Source organism: Chenopodium quinoa, unplaced genomic scaffold (assembly GCF_001683475.1).
Source record: "Chenopodium quinoa cultivar QQ74 unplaced genomic scaffold, ASM168347v1, whole genome shotgun sequence".
Classification (NCBI taxonomy): domain Eukaryota; kingdom Viridiplantae; phylum Streptophyta; class Magnoliopsida; order Caryophyllales; family Amaranthaceae; genus Chenopodium; species Chenopodium quinoa.
Genome location: NW_018745617.1, coordinates 4,107,836 through 4,132,360, shown reverse-complemented (window position 1 = coordinate 4,132,360; position 24,525 = coordinate 4,107,836). Strand labels below are relative to the sequence as shown.

At 38.4% G+C, this 24,525-nt stretch overlaps 1 long non-coding RNA gene across 1 annotated transcript; it reads right to left on the bottom strand.

The window, feature by feature from the left end:
• Positions 1 to 18,611: 18,611 nt before the first annotated feature.
• On the bottom strand, positions 18,612 to 22,401 carry LOC110716615. The gene is made up of 3 exons (XR_002510531.1): positions 21,519 to 22,401; positions 19,761 to 20,147; positions 18,612 to 19,665 (listed from the first exon to the last, which is right to left on the bottom strand). It is a non-coding gene; the product is annotated as an uncharacterized LOC110716615 (long non-coding RNA).
• Positions 22,402 to 24,525: the final 2,124 nt, after the last annotated feature.

Here is a 24,525-nt window from a genome sequence, read left to right as displayed (position 1 = left end):
CTTTACACCTACACGTCGCCATGGTCGTTCTCTACATGGGAAATTGACATCATCGGCAATATCACTCCCCCAAGAACAGGAGGCCATGAATATATTTTAGTAGCAATTGATTACTTCACAAAGTGGGTTGAAGTGCAATCATACGCTAAACTCACTGCAGAACATGTAGCACTCTTTATCGAGAGAAATATTATTTGTCAATATGGAGTCCCACATGAAATGATAAGTGACAATGGAACTCACTTTCAAGCCAAATGTGAAGAATTGTTACAAAAATATGGCATTCAACATCATCATTCTTCCCCGTATAGGCCTCAAGCAAATGGAGCAGTCGAGGCAGCCAATAAAAATCTAAAGACTATCATCGAGAAAATGACGGAAAATTATAAGGATTGGCCTGACAAACTTCACTTCGCATTGTGTAGTTACCGCACGTCAATTCGCACATCAACAGGAAATACGCCATTTTCCTTGGTATATGGAATGGATGTCGTACAACCTGTCGAACTAGAGATTCCATCTCTACGCATCGCGTTAGAGAATAAACTCGATGAAGTTGAATGGACTAGGGCAAGATATGAAGAATTAGTTCTACTCGATGAAAAACGACTAGAAGCTCTACATCACACTCAGTGTTATCAAACTCATATGACTAGGCATGTTAATAAGAAGGTCAAGACAAGAAACATCAAAGTAGGAGACTTGGTGTTAAAAGCATTAAGGAAAAATGTTCTAGATCCAAGGGGAAAATTTAGACCTAATTGGTCTGGACCCTACATTGTCAAAACAATCATGTCAGGAGGTGCAGCAAAATTAACTGATATGGATGGCAATGAGTTCTCGAATATTACAAATCTTGACTAACTTAAGAAATACTACCCGTAATTACTTGAGTAGGATACACAAGAGAGCTACGTTTGGCCTGATTCCTTAAGAAAGGATACGTAGGCAACCCTTTACGGGTGCGGCCACTTTATTTTTCAAAAATCTCGCATCCCAGAATTAATTAAAAATTCGACAGAAGAACGGCGAAATATCGGCGTCGCAGAAAAATTCTGGCGCCAGCCGACGGCACCGTCGCCTGACGCCAGACTGCCGTGACCGACGCCAGTCCCGAAATCTTGGCGCCAAATAACAGTTAAAATTCTGGGAATATTTCGGTGTTTTTTGGAAAAATTTCGACTTCCGTACTCGAAGAATTTCTTGAAAAATTAATTTTTTCGGTTTTCATTGCTTTAATAAAATAAATTTAAAGTAAATAATTTAATTAAAAGCTGGAATTTCATTAATAAAATAAAATTACATTATTGATGGAATTTAAATAAAGCTTAAATAAATTAACTTTAAATAATAAACTAAGTCTAATAATTGAAAATTGAGCAATGCTCTTAATCTTCTTTTTCTTTCCTAGCCCTCTTCCAATTTTTGTCTGCTTCTTCCTCCTCATCCATAACCTTAGCTAGTAGGCATCCTTTAGAGGACCTACATTCAATCTTGGAGTAGATAGTTTCCTCTTCAGCTAGGACTCCATGCTTCTTTTCTACCCAAGCTTTTTTCTCTGTGGTGTCAGCTTTCCTTTTTCCCTTATCTTTCGTAGTACTTTTCTTCCTAGGCATTGTAGGTGTTTTGAATTCAACTCTTTCACCTAAGCGTTCCTTAGCAGGAATCACCTTATTACCTAGACGACTCTTCATATCAGTTTTACCCTGATTTTTCTTCAAGTCCTTTGAAGGTTTCTTCAGCAGCCACTTCTTCACATCATTGGGCAAGGAAGGAGGAACCTTTTGGGTAATAACTTCCCATAGAGGTCTAGCACTCCAATAAGCATCAAATTTTTCTACTTCCTGGGAGACAGGGAACTCGTAGGGAGGACGAAGATCTCCGGAAGGAATAGTCTGAAGTAGGTCGTATTGTCTTTTTACCCTACAGGGATAATAATAAGTCATACAGGACAAGCTTGGAAGACGGCAGAATGATTGCTTGTTGACACCAACCATCCTTTCTATTTTCCACCAAGGGATGACCCACTTGATGGAAAAATTGCAGGAGTCGAAGACTTTCTTCCATTCGTGGCGCCCCATCTTAGAGAAGCGTTTCTTCCTCCTCACGAAACAACTCGGAGTGTACTTCTCAATGTTGTCTGGAGGGCTAATTAATTCCAGCCTTTCCATTAGCCACAACTGTAAAAAAATTGCAATGCAAATAAATTATTATTACTATACAAAAATATATTTTTGATTTCTGTAATTAAAAATATTATTTTTCTACCTTTAATAAAATTGGAGAGCCCCGAAACGGTGCTTTTGGGTTCCTCTTCAATTCATCAAGACCAATCATAGTCTCTCCAACTATTAATGGCATTGGATTTCTCCCTGATTCAATTTGTTCTAATACGGTGGTTATAATTGATTGACCCTCATTATTTTTACCACTACTAAGAAAAAATTGATTAAGCATACAAAATAAGAAAGCCCTTCTTCTATAAATATGAAAAGATTCGGAGTTAGGTTTATCAAAATAATGGCGAGCAAATTCTTTCAAGTTAACTATGTTGCCATCTACTATTTTTGATAAATCCCTTTCTTTTAAATTGAAGAAGCATTCAAAATCTTTATAATAATATGCATCTATCCTTGGGATTACTACAAGATCTATTGCAGGGAAACCTAAAATAGCACCAAATTCTTCCGGCAAAGGGCTAATTTCATCATACCCAATTCTAAAGCAATGGGTAACTACATCCCAATATTCTAAAGCGGTATGAATAAAATCTAAGTCAAGATCTACCCCTTTGATGCCATAAATGCCCCCCAAGTAAAATACATCTAATTCTTTTCTTTCATTGGCATTAAGAGACCGACACCATTCATGAGTGTAGTTGGTGAAAGTCTTGGTGACTAGAGACATGATATTATTTTTTCTAATGCTAAGAATTATTTTTAGTTGCTGAAATTATGAAAAGAATCGGCTGGGCAAGGGGCTATTTATGCACGAAATCGGAGCAGTTTTAATCTAAGAAGGATACGGAGTCAGCGCTATTTGGCGCCAGACGCTATTATTGGCGCCTGACGCCAGAGCTTGGCACCAAACGCTAAGTGTAGCGCCTGGCGCTACACCAAAACGCGTGGCGCCAGCTGGCGCCAATTTGCCTCGTTGTACGTGCTTTCTAAATACCGCGTTTTTTAACTTAATTCGAGTCTGCTAACGACTTTACGGCTCCCTTATCTTTTTCTAAATATTCATTTATTCCTTTTTTAATTAATATAGCTATTATATTAATTATATCATTTTTTTTGGATTTTATTTAGACTTATTCTCAAGTTTTTATAAATTCAATATTTTATTTGAATTTTCCTTTTTTCTTTTTTGGGGGAGAAAGTCGGATACCCTCCATCAACAATAAAAATGACAGAATTTTTGCGCTAAATTATTTGTCACACTTTCTTGCACACACAAACATGTACACAATAATAAAAAAAATAATAAAAAATGAAAAAACATGATAAATAAAATAAACTCATAATAGTATGTACATACAAAATATGTCTAAAATGAGTCTAACTAAAAGGCAAAGTTCTATACAAAGTCAAAAATAAGCAAAAAGCACAGGTACAAACTATGGCGCCGGGGGAGGTAAAGCCATCATCGCATAGAACTCCGATGTACGAGGAGTAACCTCTCCACCTACTCCGGCTCCGGCTCCAGCTCCAGCATCGGCTCCAGTCTCCGCGGGAGGAGGGAAGCTCAACGTGGGACCCGTCCATCCGAGATCAATCTGAGGCTGAGGCTGCGGAGGCTGCTGCGATGACGATCCAACCTCGTACATCCCACCACCTCTAAGAGCCGAGGTAGCCTCTCCCAGGCCTACTGGCGCAGCATGTGCACCCTCAGAGGAAGAACCTGAGCCCTCTACCAAAGCAGCCTCAGAACGACCACCCCTACCTCCCAAAGTAGTGCGGCGACGTCTCGAGCTAGACCTCGCCGGATCCCTCTGCACCTAAGGTCTCGTGCGAGTACGAGAAGGAATGGGCTGACCCTACAAAAGAAATTAAAATCAGAAACAGGCAAAATCAAAGCAGGTAATGTAAAACATATGAAAGAAAGACTACCTCCTGAACAGCTTCGTCCCGACGGCAGGTAGCCACGTTTCTCATCCGGACAAGCTGGCTCCGGAAGGCATCTATACATCGTGCCATCGCCGAAACCACCTCGCGCGAGAACTGTCAACGAAATAAGTCAGTAAACATGTATAATATATATGGACAAAAGTTGCAAATAAACAAGCTTACCCGAGTCTGGTGGCAAGGAATCGACCGCTCTACGAAGCGCTCGTCCTCAGGAGCCGGAGGAATCATCTCCTCAATCGGCCCATATGTCCCCTGGTAATGGATAGACATACGGGGTGGCACAAAACAGCAGCATCGTCCTGATAAAGCAAAACAAAGTCAATGAAGCGTCACTTGGGGGCTACTTAACGAAAGGTAAAAGTTAAAAAAAAAATCATACCGCCACATCCTCAGCCGGTACAGGAACTAGAGCGAACAACGGCAGTAGCTCCTCCGCATAGCATCACCCAGGGATCGTGTAAGATCGCTAAGGGGTACTAGCTCCCTCTGACATGCTCAACAACCTCGCGGCGTTAAACATGTGACGTGGTGGAGGAGCAGGAACGACAAAGGTATCGGAGGAATGTTGTCTAGCAACCCTCTCTCCAAGATATGCAATCGCTCCATAGGATCCCAAGAAATAGCGACGCTCGGCAGAATACTGTGCGGCTAACCCAGGGACTGCTAGGCCGACCCATGGCCGGTACAGCACCTCAGGCTCCTGCAAAGAGCGTCAATCAGGCGAGAATCTATCTAAGGCATCACAAAATGACAAATAAGAAAAGAAACATACCGCGATGATCCAATCTCGGACATACGCAGTGGAAATCCCTACACGCCGGCTGCCCCAGGAAGCACTAACTAGAAACCCGCGCAGCGACAGTCTCGTCGGTGCAGCAGAAGGGAAGTACTCGTAGAACCAGATCTACAAGGAGTTAAAATTATCAGCAAGTGCTAGCTAAAATGTAGAGCTAAACTTTATAGGATATGATGTTTACCTCTACGACCCTCCAAAAGCTGGACAGAGCAACATTCGTCCCAAAGGGCTGGTGTCGACACGAGTCCCTCAGCGCTCGAATGAAGTCATCATAGACGAAGCTGGCCCAATCATAAGTCCCGATCAGATGTAGATCGCGGACGGCAGGAAGGTAGTAAAGCAGCGCCCTACTACCCTTGTCGGGGGAGAACGTCCCTGACAGCAAGATGAGTGTAAAGATGCGCACCCGCTGCTCTCGGGTTGTCGCACAATCGTCAAAAGTCGCTGCCAGAGTCGAGCGGCGAATCCCCCTAGCGCTGAACTGAGACGACTCTACCTCAGCTTGAGACCTAATGTTAATCGGCCCCAACAGCTCCTCGACCTCAGGGGAAAAGATGTCGATCCCACTGTCGAACGGCAGTGGCACAGAACTAAACTCCAATCCTGTGATGAAACTGAAGTTGGTAGGAGTGACCATCATCTCACCCCAAGGAAAGTGGAAAGTGTTGGTGGTGTCCCAAAAGAACTCCACCAGAGCACGCACTTCATGACGACCCCCGCTGGAGGCAACAATTGCCTCAAAGGTCACGTACAGCGCAGTAAGACCGCAGGACTCCCATAGGAGTCTCGTCTCGACATCTCTGGCGATGTACATCTTGTACAGATCGCCCAAACCGTCACAACCGGAGCCATGACAGCGCGTCCTCCCAACGGTGATACCCCGTCTCACCCTCTCAGAAATGTGGTGGACGGGGGAAAAGTACAGGGTCCGCTCATCCCACTCGGGGAGTCGACCAAGCGAAGTGGACGGCTCGGCGTCGTCCTCCACGGGCTCATGCTCCCGTCGAATGTCTCGGGACCGTGAACCAGAACCTCGCTGTCTAGCCATGCTACATTGTGCAAAATTATCATAAATTAAGGTTCTATAGTATCTAAGGTTCGCCTAGCCGCATGATACTATGTTTGCAAAAAAAAAACAGAGTACGTAGTATTAAAACAGAGCACAAATTCAAATTGAGCATAACGGCATTTTTCAAGCAATCAAAAAATTTATTGCAATACTATAGTAATTATTATGAAAAATTGGACAAGAATTTCTAGTAAAAACATCAAAAACGAGCCACATTGTATTCCCGACCTTAAGAGCTCCAACAATGGCATTTCGTTCATTTCTTCACCAAATTGAGTCAAACAAGTCTCAAATTACTCCCAAGGCTATATATAAACATTATCAAGCAATTTCATGGCATAAAATTTGACAAACAAAGAGAATTGAGCATTCTAAGTTTTGAATTTTCATGAAATTCGAGAATATACACATGCAAAATTCATTAAAACCGGTGTGAGTTCGAAGAAAACTTACATAGATCGGGAAAATGGATGAAATAAGCTTTGATTTGCAATAAATTTGAGTGAATTTGGTTGAGAAACGAACAAGAACAAAGCAAATGAATTTCTGGAAATTTTCGAGAAAAAACGCGACGAGCTGCAGCGAAAATGAAGAAGAAAGGGGTATTTAAGGAATACCCTATTCTGGCGCCAAGCGCTAGACCTTGGCGTCAACAAATAGGCTTGGCGCCGGGCGCTAATCCCAGTGTCTGGCGCTACGGCCAGTTATGCGGCGCTAACGTTATTTCAGCGGCGCCAAAATTTTCAGCCACTCAGTGCGGTTGTTCTAATTTTTTGCAATATGTTTTGGGTTCCTTGGTACGCCAGTTAGCCCCTCTAAGCAATTTGACACGATTTTTAGTAATCGGCTTGATTGCACAAAGTGATCAACCTGATGAAAGATCGTCTCACTTAGCTTAAAGCGCCTAAGCATTGGCTCATTAACAAAAGGCACCGACATACTGGTTCATTCACAAAAAGCACCGACGTATTGGTTCATAATTCAAAAGGCACCGACATACAGGTTCAAAAGCAGCAAGAGCGTCGACGTACAGGCATAGCGGAAGCAAAGTTCAAGCGAGCTTTTAAAGATCGACAAGCGGAGATCTTCGGTAATTTCCTTGGAAAATTATCGCAAAAAATGAGGATAGCTTCAAGCGAGGATATCTTCGACGGCATTCCCTAGATTGTGGAGAGTTGTCACAAACAACTGAAGATGATTTCAAGCAAAGTTGTCTTCGATCATGTTCCCTTAGACGTGAAAGATGGTAGCATAGCGGAAGAGGATTGTTTCAAGCGAAGCAATCTTCGATAGTATTCCCTTGGACGTGGAATATTATCAAAGCGGAAGAGGATCGTTTCAAGCGAAGCAGTCTTCAATATTGGAAGCAATTACAAGCGTAGCGGTTTTCAAGCGGGATGGCATTCTCTTGAAAGGAGGTCATCAAAACAAGGATACAGCAACAAATCGGTTACTTTCAGAGACGTGTGCTCTACGATGCAAGATACGCGTTTCTTAACTCTCTTATCTGTTTGACTAACGCTAGTTTTCAGGTATCGGCGTTTCAAGAGTGATTTAGGATCGCAGAACGTTCTCAATCATTCTCCGTCCCTATCGATACTTTGACTTTTGTTTTCGAAACTCGCATTTCTCCAAACTCAGTCAAAGGGGGGGCTTCTGTAGACACCCATTTGTGTCTCTCCAAAACCAAACCCAGTGATGAGTACCTTTCACGTCGAATCATAATCTAATGAATTGAAAGTGTGGAAAGTTTAGTGTTGCGGATAGTTTTAATTTCTTTTCTCTTCTCTCTGTTTTTGAAAACCTATTTTAAGAAAACAGCCAATCTAGTTTGGTTGGTCCATGATATGGGTCTAATAATAGTGTAATTGGGTAGGGCTTGAAAAGAGCTTTCCAACGATATATTATAAGCCCAATTTCGATGAATATTGAGGAAGTTATGGCCAATTTACTAAACTGGGCCTGGTTTGAGCCTTATGTACGGCCCAATGATCTAGAGGAGGTCCTAATATGGATTTATCATTCCTAATGCAATTAGGAATGGTTTTAGTCTTCTAGATTCTTCTAGAAGGTTCTTTTCATTCCTAATACAATTAGCATTGATAAAATGACTTTTGTTGACTTTTCAGAGTTTTAATTAAAATCAAAGAACATTTTTGAGGAAAAATATGATTTTATCCTCCTGTACGGCGATTTCTATCTGATTTTAAGAAAACGCGTGAATTTCTAAGTCAGCACCAAACGCCAGCTGTAGCACCTGGCGCTACGCTTGGCGCCTGGCGCTAGCCTTAGCCTGGCGCCAAGGTCAGCGTTTGGCGCCAACTTAGTTTTTTTGCGTCAGAACTCTGTTTTTGATGTTTTATCTTTTTGGCTGATTTTTCTATAAATAACGTCGTAAAAACTCTGTTTTGAATCACCTACAATCTACATTCACCAATTCTTTCTTTCACCAACTCTCATCAAGATTTTCTTGATTACTCACTCTCTTTCTCTCTCTTTACTAAACTAGCTTTTTCACAAATACAAAAAAATTCCGCATACATTAGCACTAGATACACCTAGCCATATTCGAAGTTGCCTTCGCCCTAGATGTGAAAGGTTTAATTTCTGAGGGTTTGGTCCCAAATCTCTCTTTCAATTATTATTTAACTTAATTGTTGTTTATTATTTTCCTTGAGGTTACTAATGTGTGTATTTTGTTATTAGAAAGAGGTACGAGGCATCAAAGTAAGTATTTTAATGGTTTTTATTGATATTATGATGTAGAAATCATGTTTAGATTGTTATTATGATATTCCTAGTATCATGTCTAGGGTAACTTTAATATTAAATATGATTGTTATGATGCCTTTTATGTTCTTCCTAATATTTATTCATGTTAGTATCATGTTAGGGTTAAAGCTTTGATTTTTATTGCTTAGTGACACACTAGGGTTTGTTATTAATCTTGTTAGTATCATGCCTAGGATCTTGCTATTATTATGCTTTAACATTAACATGTTTATTTTTATGAATATTATTATAATTATGATTATTGTGATGATTATTATTATGTTGCTTGATATTTATTTTTATTACTTGATCACACCTTTTATGCATGTTTTAAGGGAATTGGTACTTGTAATCACTCTTTAATAAGATAATTAATAATCTTGTTTAGGGTTAATTTGATTATAACTCAAGTGATCGCCAATAATAGTTTATTTGTGCATTAATATTCAACCAACATAGATAAATAGGTTTAGGGTTAATCTTATTGATTGCATGTTAGTCAGAAAGCGCACATGAATACGATCAGATTAAAGTAGAGGCCTATTATTAGGGCAAGTTCAATCTCTTTTAGGTTGGATTTGTACCTTCATCCCCGAACCCTATTTGGTTTAAGACCTTATGGAGTTGACGATCTCTTGGATCGTTAAGGGGTGTAACCTTCACCTTGTGAATGGTTTACAAGTTCCTAAAAAACTTGTTGGCGACTCTTTTGCTCTATCTTCTTTCCCTTTGGACGCCACTGTACTTTAGTGTATGATCACAGTGGGGTTCAAGCTAGGGATTAATGCTTGAAATATTCCCTACACGTATGCTGAGCTATATCCCTGTCAATTCCTGGAATATCTTGGTATGACCAAGCAAATACATCAACAAATTCACTAAGCAAGTTAATTATCTCTTTGCGTTCGTCTTGACTTAGTGTTAATCCAATTTTTACTTCTTTGATAGTCGTATCATTGGAAATATTAACCGTTTATGAATCATCGATAATTGCTGTTTTATTTTCGTGTTCTTCCATTGCTTTTATTATTTCTTTGTCATTTTTATCATTAACAAAGCAATATTGATCAGGGTTAGGGGAATGACACACGTCGTAAGCAAAGGTACTCATTTCATTGAATTCTTTGGTCATTACATCAAGGAGGGCAAGGTCAGTTGCGACCTCACTAGAATTATTTGGGATAGAAAGGGGAGACTCAACAAGAGACTCAGGATTGGACTCTATAACAGAAAGAGGGTCAGCCTCAGATCTTAAAGACTCGCCTACAGAATTAGACTCGGACTCGTACTCGGATCCAGACGACTTAGATTCATCAAACATAGGACCTTCGCCAGCGGTTACTTCCAACTTCTCTCCACTTGGCGTAGTGATCTTCATTGTCTTGCGCCATCCGTTTGAAACATTATCAGCCTGGACGATTAACTCAGAGGGGTCGAAATCCTTGCTCGATATGACAGCTTGAATGAGCTCGGAATCACCATTGCAGACAGGCTTAGATTCATTCTTTTCTAGTCGAAAAAGAAGATTAATGTTCAAATCATCAGAGCTTGGACAAGCTGGTTTCTCAGTTGTGAATATTTCATCACCTTCATCGACGAAGTCACAATCAAGGAACATCTCAAACCCTGGCTCACGCTTCCCATCGTGGAGGAAAGGCTTGAGGAATTCATAGCATGGGAATTCTTCCCCTTCTTTGGTATACTGGCCATTGAGAGTGAATGGATATGGGTCCATGGCCACTTTTGTCTTCATGATTCGAGCATTATTGCGAGCCTTCATTTTCAGGAGATCTTGTTTCACATCTTCCTTTGTTCGATTGAATCTCAAGCCAAAGGTATCTTTCTTAAGTGCATCAGGATGGCCCCAAAGTTCATCCATTTTCTTTTTGAGTCCGAGGGTCATTCCAGGGAAATGCCCTTTCTTCTTCATAATAGAATTAACATTGGTATTTGAATAAGGATCAAAGTCGAGGTGACACTTTTCCTCTTCTTCGATCATGAGAATATAATCCAGCGAAAACCCCTAGAGATCTTCATCTTCTTCGTCATGTTCGACATGGACGATGGGAGTATCGATAACTTGAATGCGCATGGAGGAGGCATCAATGGTGATTGGAACCCCTCCAACTATATCTTTCACTTTTTGGTGCAACGACTATGGGATCGCCTTTAGCTCATGAAGCCAAGGACGTTTTAACAACAAATTGAAAGAAGCCTTAATGTCCACCACCTAGAACTTGGTGCGTCGTTCAATGGCTCCAGTAGTTATGTTTAGCATGATAGTACCCACGGCTTAACGGCGAGTATTAGCATAAGCACGAATCCCTTGAGTAGAGGGAGTCAATTCTTCATTTTTTATGCCCAACTTCTTTGCAGTGCGGAGTGGGCATACATTGATTGCAGAGCCATTATCAACCAGGAACATAGGAACAATCATCTGCCTACATACCATAGTGAGATGTAAGGCCTTTTTATGTTGGTCCCCTTCCGGGTGAAGATCCTTGTCAGAGAAGGAAATCAAATTGCTAGTACTTGGCAATTCAATAGTGAGAAAGTTGAACAGTCCTTGAGGAGTCATATCATCATCAACTCCTATTTTCACCAGAGTATTCATCACAGCCTTCCGATGCTCGTGAGAGATGGCCAAAAGCTTCCATACATTCATTTCCACCTTGGTCTTTTGTAATTGTTTGACCACATCGTTGCTCACAGGGTCAATTGGATCAACTATTGGTTGTGATTGCGGTGGAGGTGGAGGTGGACTAGGCTGTTGCAACCGTCCACTTCTGGTGAGAACCTTGACCTCAAGGTCTCCCCAAATATCTTCACTTGTGCCAAGAGACGAACAGGCTATATCTTTGAGATAGACATCTTCATCATCACTATCCCAAATTCCATTTACTTCTTCATAGTTCGAGATGAATACAACTTCTGGCAGAGGTTCATTCACAGGTTGAATGAGTATTGACGGATCAAAGGAGACTTCATCTCCCATGATAGCCAAAGCATCAGAAAGAGGATATGTTTGAATGTTAAGTTTCTTTCCCCCTAGAGGGACAGGAAGTTGATTAGCATTAATCAGGTCTTGGATAGCATCCTTCAACCTCCAACACTTCTCAGTAGTATGACCCTTGCCTTGATGAAACTTGCAATGAGCATTGGGGTCATAGCTAGCAGTTATGTTCTCTGGTCGAGGTTCTGGAAAAGGTCCAATTGGCATAATCAGTCCTTGAATATGCAAGCAATCAAAAGCAACATCATAAGTCATTCCCAAAGGCGTGTAAACCCTCCTTTGCCTTTGGAATCTTTGAGGGGGAGCATTAAGAGCAAGCACATCATTGATATTGATATTGTTGGTAGCATTATTGGGCTTGGAAGACGAAGAAGAAGGAGTGTCGTTCTTCTTGTTTTTCCAAGTGTTGTTGTTATTATTGTTGCTACCAGCAGTCTTCATCAGTTCATCTTCCATATTGATTCCAATATCGTACACAGCTTCAAAGGTGCTCAAAGGCAGAAACTTCAAGTGTTATTTGTACTTATGAGTCAAATTGGCAATAAACAGGCGAACCATTTCTTTCTCCTTGGGAGGATCCACTAAGAGTGCAGCTGTTTCTCTCCACCTGCTTAGGTAAGTAGTGAAGCCTTCATTCTCCTTCTATTTGAGAATGGAAAGTTCACGTTCAGAAGTCTTGGCCTGGATGTTACACTTGTAACAATTCATGAAGCTTTCAGTAACGTCCTCCCAGGTCGCAACATGTTTGGATTCCAGAGAGTAGAACCATTGTTGACAGGCATGCTCCAAGGAAAGAGGGAACACGATAGGGAAGAGTGTTACATCTACTCCCTTAAGAGCCATGGTCGCAGAAAAGGCCTTCAAGTGGAAAAGCGGATTATCAGTAGGCTTGAACCTGGGAATGTCAATAGTGGAAAACTTCTCAAGAAGTTTATCCCTTATGGACGAAGAGGTGACAGGTTGCTCCACATAAGTGAACTCTTCAGAGATCTTACTATTCTGTTCCTTGAACTTATCCATTGCAGCGGCAGTGACATTGTTTTGATTGTCTTGCTCTACCGTGTTGACTCTAGTGGTGAGTGTTTGCATCATGTTAGACAACATCTCAATTGTCTTGTTGATGTTCTCGATATCTTCCTTAGTAGCCATTGGTTGAAAGTAGACTGGAGATAGATCTTGTGGAGATGATTGCGGTGGTTTCCTTGTACGCCTCTTTGGTATAAGAGGTTGTTGAGGTATTGACTTGAACCGTAACAATCTACCCCTGCTTCTTGACCAAGTGTTGTGACACCGAAACAAACACACCTTTAATGACCAAACTTAACCTTAACCCATCCGGAAATAATTAAAAAATAATTATTTTGAATTTTGAAATTCACTTTATTTTTTTTTTTAAAAAGAAATATATGGGAGGATACCATCCGACTTACCCCGAAAAAAAAACAAAAAAAAACGACGCAAGACTACCCTAAAATACGGTCATGAAATGGTGCACGACTGATGGAAAAAGTGTGTGAACATGACATGTGAGTGATTAAGTGAAGGTTACGGACACGTGTTATGACCGTACAGCTAGACAGGACACCAAACCAGACATACGAACCACGTACGCATGCACGAAGACCAAAAAAGCTTACTGGACAAACCTCCTGGGCACCGTGTCACGGTGCTGACTGTCGTGACCGGTACAGAGCACCGTCAGACGGGGCAATGCACCGTGCCACGGCATTGCACACCGTGGCGCGGCAGACCTACCGTGACACGGTGCGTAATTCCAGGCCTAAATTTGTGTAATTTCCGGATTTTAATCAGTTTTAGTTCGTACTAATTACTATGTGGAAATAAAAACCCTCGGTCATGGGTTAAACAAAAAGAGCAAACACATGAGGGTTAGCACCAAATAAATCATGTAGCATTTAGTCACGATGAAGTAAAATAGTTCGCAACCTAAGGTCAAGATCTATGTTCAACTATTGGTCAAGCTTTGGGTGTCAGCAGAGCACCATGGTTAAAAGTTTGGACTCGTTAGCAAGGCGTCCTCCCTTGAGGGTGTATGCCAACGGGCGGCTCCGCGAGTTCATGATGAAATCGAACTCGACTCCATGGTTTGGGTGGATTTAATAACTCGGATGAACCCTTATTGCCATGGCGTTTTTGGGTTGATAGAGCTTAAATCCCTCGGGGCTAAGACGCATGTAGAACACATGCGTTTTTTCATAAAAATCGAAGGAAGTTGACTGTGAGAAGAGAAAATAAGCCACCGGACTGATTTTAGGACTGTCGTGACACGGAAGATAGCACCGTGCCACAGTGCAACCCACCGTCAGACGGTGGACTGCACCATGACACGGCAGATTCTGCCGTAGCACGGCAGTCAGAAAATCTGACTGGTGCCCTGTTTTCCTTCGTACGCAATCAAGTTATTCAATATTTCCTACGGGACATACCTAAATGCGACGTTAGAACGTCTATTGTAGACACCCATTTGTGTCTCCCCAAAACCAAACCCAGTGATGAGTATCTTTCACGTCGAATCATAATCAAATGAAGTGAAAGTGTGGAAAGTTTAGTGTTGCGGATAGTTTTAATTTCTTTTCTCTTCTCTCTGTTTCTGAAAACCTATTTTAAGAAAACAGCCAATATAGTTCGGTTGGTCCATGATATGGGTCCAATAATAGTGTAGTTGGATAGGGCTTGAAAAGAGCTTTTCGACGACATATTATAAGCCCAATTCCGATGAATATTGAGGAAGTTATGGCCAATTTACTGAACTAGGCCCGGTTTGAGCCTTATATGCGGCCCAATGATCTAGAGGAGGGCCTAACATGGATTTATCATTCCTAATGCAATTAGGAATGGTTTTAGTCTTCTAGATTCTTCTAGAAGGTTCTTTTCATTCCCAATTCAATTAGCATTGATAAATTGACTTTTGTTGACTTTTAAGAGTTTTAATCAGAATAAAAGAATGTTTTTGAGGAAAATACGATTTTATCCTCCTGTACGGTTAAATTCTATCTGGTTTTAGAAAACTCGTTAAAAATGGGATTAGCGCCTAACGCCAGATATTAGCGCCTGGCGCTAAGCCTGGCGCCTGGTGCTAATGTTAGCGTCTGGCGCCAATTGCCGGCGTCGGCGCTAATCAAGTTTTATCTGCGTTAGAACTCTGTTCTAATTTTTTTATCTTTTTGGTTGATTTTCTTTATAAATAGCGTTCTTAAAACTCCGCTTTAAATCATAAAAATATCATCAATTCTCCAATTCTCTCTATTCATTCACCAACTCTCATCAAGATTTTCTTGATTACTCTCTCTCTCTCTCTCTCTCTCTCTCTCTCTCTCTCTCTCTTTTCTAAACTAGCTTTTTAACAAATATAAAAATTCCACATTCATTAGACTTAGATACACCTAGCCAAATTCGAAGTTGCCTTCGCCCTAGACGTGAAAGGTTTTAATTTCTGAGGGTTTGGTCCCAAATCTTTATTTCAATTATTTAATTTAATTGTTTTAATTATTATTTTCCTTGAAGTTACTAACGTGTGTATTTTGTTATTAGAAAGAGGTACGAGGCATCCAAGTAAGTACTTTAATGGTTTTTATTGATGTTATGATGTAGAAATCATGCTTAGATTGTTATTTTGATTCCTAGTATCATGTATAGGGTAACTTTAATATTAAGTATGATTAAAAGTATGATGCCTTTTATGTTCTTCCTAATATTTATGATCGTTAGTATCATGTTAGGGTTAAAGCTTTGATCTTTGTTGTTTAGTGACATGCTAGGGTTTGTTATTAATCGTGTTAGTATCATGCCTAGAATTTTGCTATTATTATGCTTTAACATTATTATGATTATTTATATGATTTATCATTATAATTGTTATAATTATTGTTATGATGATTATTTTTAAGTATGATTGTTATGGTTATAACTATTATGATGATGATTATGATTATGATTTTTATTTATTTTGATTATATTTATTGTTATTGCTTGATCACACATTTTATGCATGTTTAAAGGGAATTTGGTACTTGTAATCACGCTTAATAAGATAATTTAATAATCTTATTTAGGGTTAATGTGATTATAATTTAAGTGATCGCCAATAATATATTTATTTGTGCATTAAAATTCAACCAACATAGATAAACAGGTTTAGGTTAACCTATTGATTGCATGTTAGTCAGAAAGTGCACATGAATACGATCAAAATAAAGTAGAGGCCTATTATTAGGGCAGGTTCAATCTCTTTTAGGTTGGATTTGTACCTTCATCCCCGAACACCAGTCATGGTTCAAGACCTACTGGAGTTGACGATCTCCTGGATCGTTAAGGGGTGTAACCTTCACCCTGTGAACGGTTTACAAGTTCCTAAAACTTGTTGGCGACTCTTTTGCTCTATCTTCTTTCCCTTTGGACGCCACCATACTTTAATGTATGATCATAGTGGGGTTCAAATTTGGGATAATGCTTGAAATATTCCCCACATCTATTCTTATGAAAAAATGCCAAATTAATCACAGGAATATTTTTCAAGAATCTTTCAAGTCTCATCCACTCATCTTAATTAAATACCGATCACTCAAATCGATAAATAACCAAGAATCCTCCCCAGTGGAGTCGCCAAATTGTAGGCGTCGCTTGAAGTGCGCCTACGTTAAAAGCATGTGGTGAATATGCTTGGCACTCATAGGAAGTGGGAATTGACATTACGATTAGGGACAACGATTAGGGACAAAGCAAAGTAGGGATCCGCCAACAAGTTTTTTAGGAACTTGTAAACCGTTCACGGATCATAAAAAGGCAACCACGATTAAGGGACAACGATAGGAAACAACGATTGACCCGTGAAGGTTATACCCCATTCATAATCCATGAGATTACTAACTCCATATGGTTCGGAACCACGAAAGGAGGATCGGGGATGATGGTACGAAGTGAGTCATGGAGTCACATTCGCCCGTATTGGCCTCTACTCGATTCTTATAGTAAAAAAATGATTCCTGCGATCTCAAAGGCATACAAACAGAATATTCAATTCACTCCAGACTATTATTATGCTAAATTGGTTTAATATTAATGCAACATATAATTCTATAAAATTTGTGATCACTTGATTAAACAACAAAATTAAAAAGGAACCTAAACCGATCGTCCAAATTATCTTATTAGGCGTGATTTTCAATTACATATTCCCTTTAAACATGCAATATGGTGATCAATAAAATATAATAAATTAAAAATTAATATTGGAAGCAATTTAACAATATATCCAACAACATAAAATCGTTAGAAAAATAATAGAAATAAAAGGAACATAATTCTTACTTTGATTATGTTTGCTTGCAACTATAAAATAATGAACGAGTTAGTAAATTCAAGGAAATAATAATAAAACAATAATTAAATTAAATAGAGTTGATTTGAGGCCAAACCCTCAAACAGTTCTACCTTTCACGCCTTGGCTTAAGGACATAACCATGAGTAAAGTATGGACTCCTTGGAGTGCTTGAAGAAGGAATTTTGAAAGAAGAAGAGTAAGGCTAGTGTTTAGGCTATATCATAGAGGAGAGAAAAAATAGAGTATTAATTGATGCCCCGTACATCAGAAATGAGGGGGTATTCATAGAAAAAAAAATGTGCAGAGGGAACAAACGGAACCCTAAAAAGATAAAAACCCTAAAAAACTGCACCGCGACACGGCAAAGGGCACCGTGACACGGTTCCTGGCACCGTCAGACGGGACAAGTCCTCGTGACACGGTGGACAGTTGTGTGACGCGGGAAATATTTAGGGTACGGGGAATAAAACGCGTGAAGGGTTTACGCGGAAAGGACACGGAATTCCCCGTGTCACATCAGGGGCACCGTGTCACGGAGAATCCCACCGTCAGACGGGGCAATTTCCCATAACACGGTGGACAAATTCCGTGACACGGGGGTCCGTAGTCCGTTTTTCTGTCTAAATTCATTTTTAACCCTAATTTCGTTCAGCATTTTTAAGTGTCGATTGATAATTTCGGGCCATTTCTGATTTACTATTATTAATTGGGCTAAAATAAATAAAAAAATAAAATAAAATAAATAAAAGATTTGGGCCAAAATAAATAATAAAATAAAAAAAGTTTGGGCTGAAATTAAACTAAAAAAAAGAACTATGCTTCGACTAAATCCATGAACTATTCAAAAATTGAATTTATTTAAATACGATTTTTTTTAAAGCACTCTCAGGATTAAATACTGAACCCGACTAATAGTGGCAGTGAAAGGTTGTTCATCATCGGGTTTGGTTTTGGGGAGACATTAGGTGTCTACACTTACAATCATTACATCATTTATTATTCTCGAAAATAGTGAAAACACCTAATCTCGGAATCCGAGAAGATATTAAATTTCTGCACGTTTTTACTCCGATCTCGTTCTAACTTGACCATCAGAGGCGGACCTTCGAAGATCCGAAGTTCCATTGTTTTGCAGGTACATGCGGCTTGGATCCAGTCTGTGAGTTGTAACTCTCCCAAGGGACACAAAAAACCCCAAAACAATCTTCATTATTTCACCCTTTGGGTACTCACTTTGTTTTTTCACCCTTTTGGGTACTCACTTCGTTTATTCACCCTTTGGGGTACTCAATCTAAAAATCCGACCAATTAACTCATGTTAAAAAAATCCGACCAATTAACTCATGTCTAACTCACTGTTAACCTTAGGAAAATTAAAAATAATATTTAAAGCAAATTAGTGTAAAATCATTAAATACTACCTATATGATCCTTATGCCTAGTGTCATCTATATTCAATTACTTAGTACTATAAATTTAATCAACGCTAGAGATAAGGTAATTAACAAATCTCTTCATTACAAATTAGGTAAGGAAATTTAACTCCATACTTCTTTTCTTATTATTATTTTTTTTTAAATTAAACAACCATAAACAAGCTAGATTAGAAAATAAAAATTAAAAAAATAAAAATAAAAAGGAAAAATGACAAGTATCAAGCCATCCACAAACTATTGGATGGGGCAGTTTGCACCCAATAGTTTTATGCGACATTCCTCCTTTCTCCATTTTTACGCCTTTTCCACTTTGCTCCTCTTTGAAAATTAAAAAAGTTGTTGAATATTTTTCTCTCCTCTTTCTTCTTTCTTCCAACTTAAAAATGCCATCTTCATTGCAATTTGCAATTGGCAGTGCGATTTTCAATTGAATCTAAGGCTTCTATCTGGTGGAGTTCAATCTTTTATGTTCGATTGGAGGTGCAATTTGGTGGTGCATTTTGGTGGAGAAATTTGGGTGCAATTTGGTGGATATTTAGTGGGGATTTGGTGCAATTTGATGGTGCAATTTTGTGGTGGGCTGTTGGCGATTAGGTGGCTACTTGGGGCGATGCGGTGGTGGCGATTTGGGTGCTATTTGGTGGCTACTTAGTGCTATTTTGTGTGGAGATTTGGTGGTGATTTTGTAGCGTTTAAAGGTAACATATCTGGTGGTGGATGGACGGTGCAAAAATTGCACATTCTAGCTGCTGTCCTGCTGGCTATGTGGTCGAGCTTGCGACATGGCTACGCCAATTCCGCTCACAACAAGAAGAGGAAGTGGGCTGCCTAAGTAACTTAAATGCTAAAGTTTGAAGGAGAGAAGTTTCTGCACCAAAATTTTCCCACCAACTCTTAGGTTCCATAGTGGCCATCTTTGACATGATGGTTAGATCCTCAAAAGGCCCACTTTTCATAGAACAAAGTGTGTATTCATCCATTGCTTTGCTAAGATCATCAAGAGGAAATAACCTACGAAAGCACCGACCTCATTCTTTCACGAGATATTTTACCATCCGTATGAGGAGCAACTCTAGAAGAGTCCTTAACTAGCCATTCATCGCTGTAAAATCTTCAACACACAAAAAAAAGGAAGTTATAGGAAATATTTACATCACAAAAATTTAATAGTTACTTACTTAAATAGTTAAGTGTAAGAACATATACCTTGGATTCAAAGAGTGGGATAGACAGTGAAGAGGAGTGTTGCTCTTTGTTCACCGAGCAATTAAGATTTTATATACCACATCAAAAAACTTACTAGTGCCCGTAAATGGTAATTCCTCATACTTGAAAATTGCAATCTTCACCTTCTCAATCATAGAATCCCACATCTCATATACTAAGTGGAGACATGGTTTATCGGTGTCACAATATATAATCATGTCATAGATAGGATTTGTGAAATCAATGACATAATCTATTGAATCCCACCACATATCCAACAAAATTACTTCCTTCAACTTGGCTTCCTTCCCCTGGTCATCTTCTTTGTAAGAAGACCAATCATCACTTATAACCATTGCTTGAAGACCTCGTCTGAGGAGTTATAATCTTTTAAACATCACAACCCAAGAAGCAAAATGAGTTTCTGACACAAAGAAATCGAAGAGGAGAGAACTTCTGGAAGATAGATAACCACATGTTGTGATTCATAATAAAGTTCTTTATTAGAACAACATCCTCATACAGATTAGCAATCCAAGAACAAGCATTATATGCTACTTCATTACCACTCACATTTTTTGCAACAAAAATATTTTTCAATGCAAGGTTAAGAGTATGCACAACACATGGCATCCAATAGATGTGAGGAAACTCCATCTCAATAAGCTCTGATCTCCCGCCCCTTTACAATTTGCTGCATTATCAGTTATCACTTGTACAACATTTTGGTGACCCACTTCGTGAATGACTTATTTCATCAGATTAGCAATGAAATATTTCTTCACTTCACCAAAGCAATTCACAACTTTTAGAAACATAGGACCACATCCAGAAGTAGCCATGAAGTTAATGAGAGGCTTTCTTGTTGGATCACTCCACCCATCACATACAATTTTCACACCTTTTTCTTTCCAAGTTGCTTTAAGTGGCAAAAGTTGTCTTTCAACATTATTTAGCTCATTTACAAGGTAAGTTGTTCTCAATTGTTCATAGTTTGGGGGTTTAAAACCAGCTAAATTATGGGTAGCAGCAAAAGTGTAGGACCGAATATAGTGTGGATTTCGAGCAAGATTAAATGGTAAGCCTCCCGTGTAAAACATTCTTGCAATTTCTTGACTTAATTGGTCCCTAGCTTCAACACCAAATGCTCTAGCAATAGGTGATGTTGTTGGCTTTCTTTTCTTAGAGGCTAAACCATCATCAGATGTAGTCCATGTAGATTCACAGGGAAGTGGAACTTCTCTAGGGCCTGAATCATTTTTTCTAGCTTCAAACTCATCATCTACTCTTTGCATTTCAATTTTATCATCTTGTGTTACTTTCTTACAAATTGCAATGCCTTGATTTTTAATCTGAAGTAAATGAGCTCAAACTCTAGAATAGCTTCCTGATTTGATGTCATTACAAAAATTACATTGAAATCTCCATGTTCCACCCAAAGCCCCCTTTTTGTTTAATTTTGTAACATAATTCCACAATGGAGCTGCATTTTCAGTTGATTTTGTATTAACAGACCCACTACCCGTATATCAATATTTTGAGACTCCATTCAACTGCACAATGTCATGTCAAAAAAATAACCACTACTGACATTCTCAATTAATGTCATCACTACAATTCACTATAATTTCAACAACACATAAAAACAGTTAAAAAAAGGAAACAAAGCAGTCCAAGTATCAAACAGATCGAACATAGAAGAAAGGGGAAAATTAAAATTACAACTCCAGAACAAAGAAAGAAGAGACACACACTTACAGAAGAAGAAGGTGGGTCTCCGGTGCCGCCTTGAACCAAATCACCTACTGGCGCCAGTGTCGACTGTCGCAGCCTCGTAGGTGGGTCTCCGGTCGCTGCCTTCAATCAAATCGCATAGTTGGAATAAGAAGATGAGAGTTCGAAATTTTAGGGTTTGTGAGAATTGGGGGAAATCGACTTTCATGTAAGTTTGATTTGGGTTTTTTTTTTTTTTGAAAATTAGGCTGGGCTTCATAGGGTACGGCAGAAATTGGGATTACTAGTACATGAAATGTTTCCGATCATGACCTTAGCCGTCCCCTAAATGACGTCTCGTACCACTTTTGATAGGGACGGATTGGGGACGTATCCTAGCCGTCCCCGTACCGTACCCGTCCCCGATAAGTTTCGGGTACGGGAAACGGCAGTCAAGCGGTGTACCCGTGTATCATTGCATCGAACAAAGCCCAACATATATCATCATCATTGACAACTTTTGCATTTTTCTTTGTGACACTTATCAGTGGCGGTTCTGAGCCAGCGCGAGGTGGTCGACGGAACAGGGCCCCTAAATTTTGGATATAGGTTAATTAGTTTCATTACGTTACCAGAAAATTAAATTGGAGCAGTGGTTAAGAGATTGGTGCTTTGTATATAAGGTCTTGAGTTTAAATCCCAATAACTTCATTTTTTTAGCATGACACATGCATTGGAAACCAAAACTGCTCTTTTATCTCCATTTTTTCCCTCAATTTTCACATATTTCATTAACATCAAACTAATTTCCAAGAAAAAATTTATTCTCCTCAAAAAAAAATTTATTACCATTGTCCATTGTCATTTTATTTATCTCCCAAATTCTTTATCTCCCAAAGTTGATTTCATTCCTATCAATTCATTTTCAACACTTAATCTTTTATTTTTACTCGTATAATGTAACAAAGTTTTATGTTTAATAAAAATTTGTTATTTAATTCACGTACTCTCCCATTATTTTTTAATCACAATGTTGAAATTCATGTTTAACAACACATTCTATAACTTTACTTATGAAATTATGTTATACAGAATAGTAAAAATTTTACGGAGTTAAAACTAAAAATCACAAAAGAACGGAAAAAGTATTAATCGAGGGCCTCATTTTGAGAATTGCATAGGGCCCCATGTTGTGATGACATTGTAGCCCCAGCACTGATAAGAGGCTTCATGCTTTTACGGATCTTTTACCAAAATCGCAAATTAAATAAAAGTACATATTAAAATAACTGTTTATAAATTTTAATTTCAAAATTAGCTAAATTATTAACTTGGAATATAAATTATTTATTTCTTTCTTTTCCTTTAAACCAGTTTGGCCTAGTTCAACTGCTACGGTTCATCTTTTAATTTTTATTTTTTGTATTTTTAAATAAGTTGGAAAAAATTTAAGTCATTTGTTGGTATATGTATAGTAAACAACCGCTAATAAGAAATACTAACTTCAAGATCGCAAAAAATTCTAAACTTTTGTCTTGATCATATCACAAAAAGTTGTAAATTCAAGTAGTATTTTCTGTAAATACAACTACAAATTCATACGATGGTAAGGGATTTTAAGGTATTCTTTGTCTTTTTCATGTTATCATGCATATGCTAATTATATGCTCTTTGTTAACTTATGCTAGTTTTGAATTTTGACGAGTTTAATGTGTATAATAAATAAATGAATAAATAAAAGAATTTTCATAAAAAAAAATTTAAAAAAAAAAAATCAAACCCAAATATACTTTTATCTTTTTAACTATTTTTTACAATAATACCCAAAAAAAACTAACCAAATGAGTTCATAGGAAAATAAAGAAATCGGTAATTTTCCTTCCAAGTCAATGATTAAGGTAGTTTTGAAATTAAAAGTATAAACATCTATTTTGGTAAATATTTATGTAAATTAGCCATATTGGTAAAAGATCCAGGCTTAATTATTAACGAAGCTAAAATTCTAGAATGATGAAAAAAATGTTAACCATTGTTGAAGTGAATGTGTTTATCCAATATAATCAAGATACAACTAGAATGATGAAGTGTAAACCAATGATATTGGTTGCATTGGATAATTAGTCTAATTATACTACAACAATGGAGTTACACTAATTATGTGTCATAAATGTTAACCAAGGGCCTTATCTTTTCAACCCAAGACCCTATCTTCTTTAGGAGAATTAATTAATTTTGGCCGAAATTCTCTCTTAAGTACCCGAAGGGTGAAAAAAAGAAGATAGTACTCACACGGTGAAAAAATAAAGACGTTATGGCCCTTTTACATGTCTAACTCAACTTTTATATGAGTATGTGGTTGGCCACACGGTGTAGCTAGCCACTCATGAAAGTTACTTTGTTAGTGATATAGGAGTTACTTGGTTGGTATCATAGAGGTTACTCAGTCCATAATAGTTACTATAGGTATGAGGGATGAGTTTGGAATGACTAAAATTCATACTATATGTTTGCTTGTAAAAAATACTCCCTTTGTTTTTTTAAAAGCATCACTTTAGTTTTTGCACTATTCACATATCATGGTTGACTTGATTTTTTCACCTCTATAAAATAAATAAATGTTATTGTATAATATATCATTAGATTGGTCATAATGTCTAGTTTCATAATATAATTTTGACTAATTAACAATTAGAGATATTAATGGTTAAAGTTGTGTCTCGACAAATGTGTCGGTCAAACTGATGCAAATAAAAGAAAACAGAGGAAGTATGAATTTTAAACTCATACCTCAAACCCATGAGGTATGGGATTTAGAAACCTTGGAGGAGGTGGATTTGACACATTCCATTCCCTTAGATATCAAATAAAAGGAAGAAATAGAAGAGATTCCATTCTAAAAATTTAACCAAACACATTTTTTAAGTATCAAGTTCTAACGATACCACCTTAAGCTCATTCCTGATTCCAAACTCATATCACTCAACAAATCAAACGCCCTCTTAAGAGTAACGACCTGTTCACTTCACCTTAAAAATATAATATTAAGTAAAAA